The sequence below is a fragment of the Mobula birostris genome, chromosome 16 (assembly GCF_030028105.1).
Source record: "Mobula birostris isolate sMobBir1 chromosome 16, sMobBir1.hap1, whole genome shotgun sequence".
NCBI lineage: Eukaryota > Metazoa > Chordata > Chondrichthyes > Myliobatiformes > Myliobatidae > Mobula > Mobula birostris.
The window spans coordinates 26,575,935-26,588,061 of record NC_092385.1 but is presented as its reverse complement, the minus strand read 5'-3'; the positions used below and the strand labels follow the sequence as shown (position 1 = coordinate 26,588,061).

Here is a 12,127-nt window from a genome sequence, read left to right as displayed (position 1 = left end):
TGGGGGTTATTGTGATAACCTAAGTGATGGCAAAGTAGTTCAGTACAGTATCCTTTGGTAATTTGGTACTATTCAACTTTTCTGGGCCTTTTGCGAACTAAGCAAGTTTTCCTGTTTTATTGTTATTTCTACATTACCTACAGAGATTCTGGTCAGCAGATTGTGTATTACTCTCAGTTTTCAGTGAAATTGTGATCCACATAGTGGCACGGTAGCGTACTGGTCAGCACAATGCTTTACTGATTCAGCAGTACAGGTTCATTCCCACCGCTGCCTGCATGGAATTTGTACTTTTTCCTTGTGACCACATGGATCTCTTTCAGGTAATTCAGTTTCCTCCCACAGTCCAAAGATATGTTGGTTTGTAGGTTAATTGGTCACTGTAAATTGTCCTGTGAATAGGCTAGAAATAAATCAGGGGACTGCTGGGTAGCACAGCTCGAAGGACTGGAAGGGCCTGTTCTGCACTATATCCCAGTAAAGTTAAAAAAGTAAACATAATCAGCGTGTTTATACAGTACTGTGCAAAAGTTTTAGGCACATGTAAAAATATTCTGTAAAGCAAAGTAATGAAAAGTTTCTAAATATCAAAAGAGTTAAGACACAGAGCAGCAAACAGTAAAAGACTAAATCAAATCAATATTTTGTGTGAACACCTTTAGCCTTTAAAAGTGCGTCAGTCACGCAGTTTTATAATAAAATTGTTTAGTAGGTTGTTCAGTCTTGGATCTTGGAGAACTTGCCATAGTTCTCACTTCTGTCTCTCCAGTAACCCCGGAGAGCCTCGATGATGTTGACATTGGGGCTCTGTGGAGGTCATCCATCTGAAAATATATAAAAATATAGGGTGCCTAAGACTTTTACACAGTACTGTACATAATTTAGTCTTCTGTAAAAGTAGAAGGATGTAAACGAATATCAAGATAAGCCATTGAGGGGAATAAACTGTTGATGTTTCGGGTCAAGGCCCTTCATCAGGACCAGAAAAGAATCTCTTGTGTAAACAACTACAGATTTTGTAATAATCTTCAGTGTATGATGAAGGAAAACAAATTAATGGAATTGCTGACTCCCAAAATAATACTGCACAACTTTTCTCAAAAATGTTGTTTCCTCAAAATTTTTTTCTGGTTATGAAAGACTGCTTGAAGCTGTGCATAAATATAATTTCAGACTACTTATATCATGTAGTGGTTAAGGCATTCGTCTAGTGATTTGAAGGTCGCTAGTTCGAGCCTTGACTGAGGCAGCATGTGTGTCCTTGAGCAAGGCACTTAACCACACATGCGATGACACCGGTGCCAAGCTGTATGGGTCCTAATGCCCTTCCCTTGGACAACATTGGTGGTGTGGAGAGGGGAGACTCGCAGCATGGGCAACTGCTGGTCTTCCATACAACCTTGCCCAGGCCTGCACCCTGGAAACCTTCCAAGGCACAATCCATGGTCTCATGAGACTAATGGATGCCTATATATCACGTAGGGATTTGGAGAAACAAGAAATTAACTTTTTATAGACTATAATGCATTTAATTGCATAATAGTACAGATACTTTGCAATAGTTCAAGTAAGCTAAAATATTTTGTTGGTGTTTTTTGTTTGTATTTAGTGTCTGAGGTTTGTCGCTTTAAGTATCCACCAATAATCAGCCAGCATTGATGGATTCCAGTTGCCCTGATACTGTTTCAAAAGTATTAGGGCAACTGGATAAAGGAGACAAAAAAATAATTGGTTGATGTAGTGCATTTGGATTTTCAGAAGGTCTTTGACAAAGTGCCACAAAGAGGCTGCTTAACAAGTTATGAGCCCATGCTTTTACAGGAAAGAGTGTAGCATGGATAAAGCAATGGCTGATTGGCAGGAGGCAAAGAATGGGAATAAAGGTAGCCTTTTCTGGTTGGCTGAGGGTGACTGGAAGTGTTCCATGGGGTCTGTGTTGAAAACAATTCTTTTTACATTATATATATCCATAACTTGGATAATGTAACAGATACCTTGTTGCAAGTTTTGCAGATGATATGAAGATAAGTAGAGGAGCAGGTAGTTTTGAGGAAGTAGTGAGACTACAGAAGGACTTAGACTTAGGAGTGGCAGATGGAATACAGTGTGGAGAAGTATATGGTCATGCAGTTTGGTAGAAGAAATAAAAGGGTTGACTATTTGCTGAATGAAGAGAAAATACAAAAAAAAAACTGAGGTGCAAAGGGACTTGGGAGTCTTCATGCAGGATTCCCTAAAGGTTAATTTGTATGTCGAGTCTGTGGTGAAGAAGGCAAATGCAATGTTAGCATTCATTTCAAGAGGACTAGAATATAAAAGCAAAGATGTAATGTTGAGACTTTAAAAAATACTGGTGGGGCCTCAATTGGAGTATTGTGACCTGCTTCGGGCCCCTTTTCTCGGAAAGAATGTGCTGAAACTGAAGAGGGTTCAAAAGAAGTTCACGAAAATGATTCCAGGATTGAATGAATGTCATATAAAGAACATTTGATGGCTCTGGGCCTGTATTCACTCAAATTCAGAAGAATGAGGGGTGACCTCAGTGTAACCTATTAAATGGTGAAAGGCCTTGATAGAATGAATGTGGTCAGGATGTTTCCTATGGTGGGTGTGTCTAGGACCAGATGACACAGCCTCAGAATAGAGGGGTGTCCTTTTAGAATGGAGAAGAGGAGGAATTTCTTTAGCTAGAGAGTGGTAAATCTCTGGATTTCTGTGTCACAGGCAGCTGTGGATATTTAGATTATGAAGACACGCAGTCCTCTTTTATTGTCATTTAGTAATGCATGCATTAAGAAATGATACAATATTTCCTCCGGTGTGATATCACAAAACACAGGACAGACCAAGACTGAAAAAAACTAACAAAACCACATAATAATAACATATAACAACAGTGCAACAATACCATAACTTGATGAAGAAGTCCATGAGCACAGTAAAAGTTCAAAGTCTCTCAAATGTCCCACATCTCATGCAGACAGGACAAGGAAGAAAAACTCTCCCTGCCATACCCGGCAACGGTCCGACTCTGAGTCATCCAAAAACTTCGAGCTCTGATCAGCTCTCTGACACCGAGTACTGAGTGCCATCTCTATCCGAACGATTCGACCTCCATCTGAGTTGCCAACAGCAGGCAAGGCCGGGGATCTTGAGGCCTTCCCTCTGAAAGATTCCCAACCGCACAGTAACGACAGCAGCGAACGAGCGTTTCAGAAATTTTTCCAGGCGTTCCTCTGTACTTTCACATCCGTCTCCATCAAATCAGAATTGTTCACGGCCCCTTTTTAATGGATACGATATCATTTTTCACCGGAGGGCTGCACACACGCAGGCGTGCTGCTCTCTCTCCTCCCGCCACTAAGGGAGGCCAAGTCTTTATGTATATTAAAGGCAGAGGTTGATAGATTTTTGATTGGGATATAGAGAGAAGGCAGGAGATTGGGGCCGAGAGTAAAATTGAAACGGCCATGATGAAATGATGGAGCAAACTTGATGGGCCAAAGGCCTAATTCTGCTCTTATATCTTATTGGATCTTATGGTCTTATGGTTTCTCAATGATCACAATGTCCTGATGAAACTTTTCACCATGTGCTCATCACTGAGAGCAGCAAGGTTTGCAGGAAAGAAGTCTCAATGGGAATGCAGAAAATTAATCTTTTGTGATATGTTGCACTTCATAGTTGCTATCAATTAGCTGCATGTAGTTTGGTGCTATATAGTTGCCAAGAAAATTTTCAACAATTTCCTTGAATGCTGTCCATGTGATTTTCTCAGGTGCCAATTCTTCAAATTGCCTGTCATTGATTATCTGTTTGATTTGTGGACCGACAAAACTGCCTTCCTTAATCTTGGCATCAGTTATCCTGTGAAACATCTGTCTCGAATATCGAAGTACTTCATGGAAATTTTTGTGGCTAGTGATAACAGATTCCATCCTTGCGGTCTTGAATCTAGTGGTTCTACTTTTGTCTTTGACAAACCCAAGTCTCTGACCAGGTCATTCAACTCGGATTGAGTTATCAGATGAGGATCACTCAACATAAAGTGTTCAAAAATCAGTATTGTTTTCCATTCCTGGCTCGTGTATCATGGCATCTGCCTCCTCTAGATTTCATACCTCTGGTGGCTTCAGTACTGGAAGGCTGTCATCATTCAGCACAGGTCTCATGGCTAATGGGAGATTGAGGTATTCAACGGATCTCTTGGTTTTAGCAGAGAAACCAGACACTTGGTCAGACAGAAGTAGCAGTCTATCACATGATCCTTCTGCTCTCGCCATATCATTAGGACAACAAACGGCATAGACTTCCAAGTACCTCTGAGCCAAGCTTTAAGATCAACAGCGTATGTTGCACATCAAATTGGTGGAGCCCAGGCTTTGTCTTGGTCACTAATTTTACATCCAAAGTAGATCTCATAGGCTTTCTTAATAAGAGTAGTCATGCTTTGTCTTTGAGATTTAAGTGCATACTTGCCACAAATATAACAGAAAGTATTGCGGCTGTTGCAACAGTAGCAAGACATTCCACTATCACACATACTCCTGAAAATACAGTTACTTTATTATAATGAGTACACACAAAATGCTATGCACATTGAGCATGCGCATGCACATCAATGTAATCGCAAACGGATAGACATGTAAACTCAATGCATAAAACAGTGCATGCATGATGCTTTTATAGCCTTTCTAAAATCTGTCCTGCCGTGCAGCATTCACCTGGCCTAAGCATGCCCAGGCATCCCTGGGCAAGATAGAAAACTTTTCAGCTTACACTGTGGGCAACATTTTAATTAACTCCAATTATGAATTGAAATAAGAAATATAGGCAATTTCAAAAAAATGGCACATTATAGGGAAATTTCATGGTGATTTTCATGATCAGCAGCCCAAGATCCGTAACATATGCCCAAAAGTATTCAGGAAGCAAAATTTTTATTGTTCAGTGTAATTACAGTGCTCTAAGATGACACTGGAACTGGACACTGGAATACTACAGTACAGTACAGGCCCTTCGGCCCTCGATGTTGTGCCGACCCATATATCCTTAAAAAAAAGTTCTAAGCCCACACTACCCCATAATCCTCTATTTTTCTTTTGTCTATGTGCCTGTCCAAGAGGCTCTTAAATACCCCTAATGTTTTAGCCTCCACCACCATCCTTGGCAAGTCATTTCAGGCACCCACAACCCTCTGTGTAAAAAAAAAACTTACCCCTGATGTCTCCCCTAAACTTCCCTCCCTTAGCTTTGTACATATGCCCTCTGGTGTTTGCTGTTTGTGCCCTGGGAAACAGATACTGGCTATCCACCCTATCTATGCCTCTCATAATCTTGTAGACCTCTATCAAGTCCCCTCTCATCCTTCTATACTCCAAAGAGAAAAGTCCCAGCTCTGCTAACCTTGCCTCATAAGACTTGTTTTCCAATCCAGGCAACATCCTGGTAAATCTCCTTTGCACTCTCTCCATAGCTTCCACATCCTTCCTATAATGAGGTGACCAGAACTGAACACAATACTTTTAAGTGTGGTCTCACCAGAGATTTGTAGAGTTGCAACATGACCTCTCTACTCTTGAACTCAGTCCCCCTATTAATGAAGCCTAGCATCCCATAGGCCTTCTTAACTATCCTATCAACCTGTGCAGCGACCTTGAGGGATGTATGGATTAGAACCCCAAGGTCCCTCTGTTCATCCACACTGTTAAGTAACCGACCATTAACCCTGTACTCAGCCTTCTGGTTTGTCCTTCCAAAGTGCATCACCTAACACTTATCCGAATTGAACTCCATCTGCCACTTTTCTGCTCATCTCTGCATCCTGTCTATATCCTCTCGTAACCTTCGACATTCTACAGCTCCATCCACAACTCCTCCAGTCTTCGTGTCATCCACAAATTTACTCACCCTTCCTTCCACCTCTTCATCCAGGTCATTTATAAAACTCACAAAGAGCTGGAGTCCCAGGACAGATCCTTGCGGCACTCCACTAGTCACCGACCTCCAGGCAGAATACTTTCCTTCCACTACTACCCTCTGCTTTCTTCCTTTAAGCCAATTTTTTTTATCCAAACAGCCAAGGTTCCACTGATCCCATGCCTCATGACTTTCTGGATGAGTCTCTTGTGGGGGACCTTGTCAAATGCCTTGCTAAAATCCATGTAGACTACATCTACCGCCCTACCCTCATCAATTTCTTTTGTTACCTCATCAAAACATTCTATTGGGCTCGTGAGGCACGACCTTCCCTTCACAAAGTCATGTTGACTATCCTTGAGTAGACTGTACTTCTCCAAGTGCTCATAGATCCTATTCTTAAGAATCCTTTCCAATAGTTTGCAGACCACCGACGTAAGCCTCACCGGTCTATGGTTCCCAGGATTCTCCCTTATACCTTTTTTAAACAAGGGAACTACATTCGCCATTCTCCAATCCTCCGGCACTTCCCCTGCAGCCAAAGAGGATTCAAAGATCATAGCTACTGCTCCAGTGATCTCTTCTCTCACTTCCCACAGCAATCTGGGGTATATCACGTCAGGCCCTGGGGACTTATCAATCTTGATGTTTTTAAGACGATCCAACACTTCTTCTTCCTTAATCTCCACATTGTCCAGCACACAGGCCTGTTCTATTTCGATCTCACCCTGTTCAAGGTCTTTTTCACTTGTGAATTGTTAGATACCCCGTGGGTATCTTGTGACTGTCTTATGAGCATGATGTAATGGTCTTGTGGAGGTCACATGATGTAATTTTCCCACCAGTGTGAGGTCACATGATGACCTGTTCTCAACAAGTCTGTAAAAGGAGATCCCCTGTTGTGATGCAATTGGTTTTCAGTTAGTTTTCAGTTTAGTTCGTCAGTTACTCCGTTATGTTGCGTATTCGTCTCATGATGCAGTTTCGTTTTAAAATGGAGTTTAACTTTCTACTGTAAGGTAAAATCGTTGTGCCGGCAGTTTCACCAATCGCTGCCAGCTTTGTTGGTGTATCTTTGATTTACCTTTACAGTAGTATTGGAGAGTGAAGATCTTACTAAAGGATGGGAACCTGAAGGATCGAATAAAGTTGGAGTCGTTTGGTGGTTTAATGAAGGATTGACCTTATTGAGGATTCATTCTAAGTATGGTGACCTGTATCTGAGATAACTCCTGCAACAGCAGGGAAGTTTGTGCAGTGTTCACTTGCCAGGAAAAGGTCAGTTCCTTTAAGTTGCTTTATTTCCTTCGTCGTGAATCCTCTGGAGGATCAGCAATGACGTCACATCTTCAAAGAAACCCACTTCCAGAGAAGTCTCTCCTTATTGACTGTGTAAATCACTTGGACTTTCGAATTTACCACTTTAAGAACTGTTTTCGAATTTACCCTTTTAAGAACTGTTCCAGAGTTGCCATATAGCAGTTAACTTCTGGTTAAGTTAGTCGTTTGAATACTTTTCGCTATTGTTGAGCAGAGCTTAATAAATGTTTGTTAGTTTTTTTTATAAAACCTGCCTCAATTGATAATTCATTGTTGCCGGTCACGTGACAGAATACTGAAGCAAAGTATTCATTTAGGACCTCCCCAACCTCCTTCGCCTCCAGGCACATGTTGCCTTCTTTATCCTTTTGCCCCACCTTCATTCTTGTCATCCTTCTGTTCTTCACATACGCATAGAACGCCTTGGGGTTCTCCTTAATCCTACATGCCAAGGCCTTCTCATGCTCCCTTCAAGTTCTCCTAAGTCCTTTCTTAAGCTCCTTCCTGGCTACCCTATATATCTCATGAGCCCGTCCTGCTTCCTGCTTCTTATATCTAACATATGCTTCCTTCTTCCTCTTGACGAGTTGCGTCATGTGTTTCGTCAGCCACGGTTCCCTTTTCCTATCATTTTTTCCTTGTCTCAGTGGGACAAACCTATCCTGAACCCAGCACAAGTGGTCCCCAAACTTCCTCCACATTACTTCTGTGCTTTCACCCTTGAACATCTGTTTCCAATTTACTCTCGCTAGTTCCTGCCTCAGCCCTTCATAGTTAGTCCTTCCCCAGTTAAGCACTTTCCCATTTTGTCTGTTTTTATCCTTTTCCATAACTATGCTGAAGCTAAGGGAGTTGTGGTCACTCTCACCGAAATGCTCCCCCACCAAGAGGTCTGCCACCTGACCAGGTTCATTACCCAGAACTAGATCCAGTATGGCTTCTCCTCTCGTCGGCCGGTCCGCGTACCGTGTCAGGAATCCTTCTTGAACACACCTGATAAATTCAGCCCCATCTATCCCCCTTGCAGTCAGGAGGTGCCAGTCAATATGAGGGAAGTTGAAATCACCCATAACTACAACCCTATATTTCCTGCACCATTCTAAAATCTGCCTGCTTATCTGCTCCTCGGTGTCCCAAGGGCTATTTGGGGGCCTATAGACTACTCCCAGCACAGTGATTGATCCCTTCCTATTTCTGACTTCCACCCACACCGACTCAGTGGACACTCCCTCTGCAGCGTCCTCCCTTTCTATAGCCGTGATACTATCCCTGACCAGTAATGCTACTACCCCCCACTTTCTACCTCCCATCCTATTCCTTTTAAAACACCTAAACCCCAGTACCTGCATCAGCCAATCCTGCCCTTCCTCCAGCCAAGTTTCAGTAACGACCACAACATTGTAGTTCCACGTGCTGATCCATACTCTAAGTTCATCCCCTTTATTCCTAATACTCCTAGTGTTGAAATAGACACATTTCAATCCCTATAACTGGCTATGTTTATGTTTTGTCCCCTGCCTGTCCTTCTTCAGCAACTCAGAACACATAGCATTATGCCCTTGTCCTTCTTCCCTAATCTCTGCACTCACACTCTGATTCCCACCCCTCTGCCAAGCTAGTTTAAACCCTCCCCAACAGCTCTAGTAAACCTGCCCGCCAGGATGTTGGTCCCTTTCCAGTTCAGGTGCAGCCCCGTCCTTTTTGTACATGCCAGACATTCCCCAGAAGAGATCCCAGTGATCCAGAAATCTGAACCCCTGCCCCCTGCACCAACTCTTCAGCCATGCATTCATCTGCCATAACTTCCTGTTCCTACCCCCTCTGTCTCGTGGCACAGGCAGCAGTCCCGAGATTACCACCCTTGAGGTCCTGCTTTTTCACTTCTTTCGAAATGGATTTATGATAAACATGATCATACATTTAGAAGAGCATTTTAGTTGTGAATTAATAACAACAATTTTAATTTTGTCTATTTTGCATAAATGGTCCTCTTATCTGTATGGCTGAGATCATAATCTTCCAGGCATTCAATAACCTGAACCATTGTGTATTCAAGCTGGAGATAAATGGACAATTAATAATATTAAATCAAGTTTGTAATTTATGTCTTGGTTATGAAGAGAGTTTGAAAAATAAATTACATTGTTACCAAGGGAACATTGGTTATCACATAATTTACGTTGATAAAACATTTTTGAAACTTTGGCATTTAAACTAATCGTGTGGAGTAGATGAATTGTTTCATAGATAATTCAAACCTTTGTAGATTATGTATGTAATTTGAAGCAATAGTATCATAGAAGAAATAGCTCCCTTGTTAGCATTGCTGTGTATAATATTCAGACAGATCTTTTACTGGTGGAAGAAAATTAATATTAAAGGACATATATTAAAAGATAGAGAAAATGAGCACTGCAATAAAGGTTTGGAAAAAAAATCAGTGGATGCTAACTGTGACAGAACCGGTCTGCCACAAGCAATTTCTTCCTTACCTCTCCCACCCCCCCAGTAGCCTCGTAATTCTCATTATCCCTGTCTAGCAGTGCTGGTGTTATGCTTATTGGGTGTACATGCTAAGCGAATGTGCAGTATGGACAGTTTTGTTTGTATTTGCACATTCCAGGACAGTGGCATTCTTTGACGTGTCCTGTTTGTTGCTTCCTTTTTCAGGGAGGGGACCCAACTGTTGGGTGGGGTGTCTTAAAAAAGGTGCCCGTTTGTGGTGGCTCAGCGGAAGAGTTCATTTTGGGGGATGGGGAAGAGTGCTGGCTCCTGGAAAATAGTTAGTTGTTGATTGATCTTGTTGCACAATGTCATTGTGATCTTATTGTGATGAATGTATTTGTTGACCTTTGTGATTGTGAAAAGGGATGTGAAATCCTGTGTTTTAGTTTTTATGTAATTGTTGAGATCATGGTAACAACTCCCACCGCATTCCAAAGATGGACTATCCTTTTCTCCTAGAGTTATGAGATTCTTACTTAAGGGCTCATTTCTGTGTAAGTGATAAGGGAGAGAGGGTGTAATGCTTCATACTGATGTTTTAGAGCTCCAGTCTTCAAGGTCTAATGTAAACACCTTTGCAATTGTGCTATTGCAGTCTGCTGTCTGATTTTTAAAGTCCACACCTTCTTAAGGGCATGCAACCTGTAACAAAAACCAGTGGTGTGACACTAACAATCCAAAATAAAATCAGAAATTCATTTTATTTATTTATTTAGATACGGAGCCCTTCTGGCACTTTGAGCCTCACTGCCCAGCAATCCCCCAATTTAATCCTCGCCTAATCATGGGACAATTTACATTGACCAATTAACCTACCAAACATTGAATTGGATTGGACTATGGGAAGAAACTGGAGCACCTGGAGGAAACCCACATGGTTGTGGGGAGAATGTACAAACTCATTACAGGCAGTGATGGGAATTGAACCTGTGTTCCCGTACTGTAAAGCATTGTGCTAACCACTACACTACTAATTGGTGTATCATTCTTTTAATTTCTTTTGCTCTATCTGCCATTTTTTAAAGCAGCTTTTCTCTTGACAGCTTGGATGTGTTTCCTACCACAGATTTTTCTTCTGTTCTCTTCACATTCTCCCCTTCTCTGCAACTTGAAACATATTTATTTTCTCACTTTTACAATTCTTGTGCTTTATTTCTCCTTCCACAGCTCAGTACAATAAGGAGCATTGATTAAGCATCCAGTACTTAGCCCTGGATAACTATGTTCTATGCTGAAATTTCTATAATTCACTGAAATAAGTGTACAGTTTTTTAAATTGTAAAACCCAATTGTAAAGTAACTGAGTAAACAATGTATAAATATATGTACAAAAGCAATTTAGTTGTAGTTAGGCTCCCAAAATTATATAAGCTATCTAAGCAATTGTTGACCACCATTATTGAATATTGCTGAGAGGTTGGTACAATAAAATTGTTATTTCAGATAGCACTTCTTGTATCATTTCATGCACTGTAATATTGATATGGCATATGATAATATGCGATTTAGAGGACTCAACAAAATTAGAGCGAATGGTGGGGGAGAGGGAGAGGGAGGGTGGGGAGGGAGAGAGAGAGAAGAAAAAGAAAAGAAAGAAGAAAAAGAAAAATCAGGCCTAAGCTAGATTAAGCACACTGGGTATTTTATATGGTAACATGAAAGTTTATAAAGGCAAAACATTTGTTAGGAGACTGTCATTTAGGCAAGTTTTTTTTACAGATTCATTCAAAAATACTGCAATTCTATTATTTGTGTAATCAAGATTATAATTAGCAACACACACAAAAAATGCTGGTGAACGCAGCAGGCCAGGCAGCATCTATAGGAAGAGGTACAGTCGACGTTTCAGGCCGAGACCTTTCGACAGGACTAACTGAAAGAAGAGCTAGTAAGAGATTTGAAAGTGGGAGGGGGAGGGGGTGATCAGAAATGATAAGAGGAGACAGGAGGTGGAGGGATGGAGCTAAGAGCTGGAAAGTTGATTGGCTAAAGGGATACGAAGCTGGAGAAGGGAGAGGATCATGGGACGGGAGGCCTAGGGAGAAAGAAGGGTGGGGGGGGGAGGAGCCCAGAGGATGGGCAAGGAGTTATAGTGAGAGGGATGGAGGGAGACAAAAGAGAGAAAAAAAGGGAAAATAAAATAAATAAATAAATAAATAAATAAGGGATGGGGTACAAGGGGAAGTGGGGCAAATCAGAAAATAATTAATCTGATTTCTTTTTAAGTAAGCAGCAGATGGCATTTAATTTTTTAACTATTTCTTGGCTTTTTTGTAACTTTAACCTGCACATTGGTCATTTCTCATGGTGAACAAAAAACAAATCAACCTCATAATTAATATCAATAACTTACCAAGAAAGAGATGCTGTTGTATTTTAAAAT

At 41.3% G+C, this 12,127-nt stretch overlaps 1 protein-coding gene across 9 annotated transcripts in view; it reads left to right on the top strand.

The window, feature by feature from the left end:
* cfap20dc (CFAP20 domain containing) overlaps nt 1–12,127 on the top strand; it is a 492,691-nt gene that overhangs the window by 229,772 nt on the left and 250,792 nt on the right. The window lies entirely within an intron of this gene.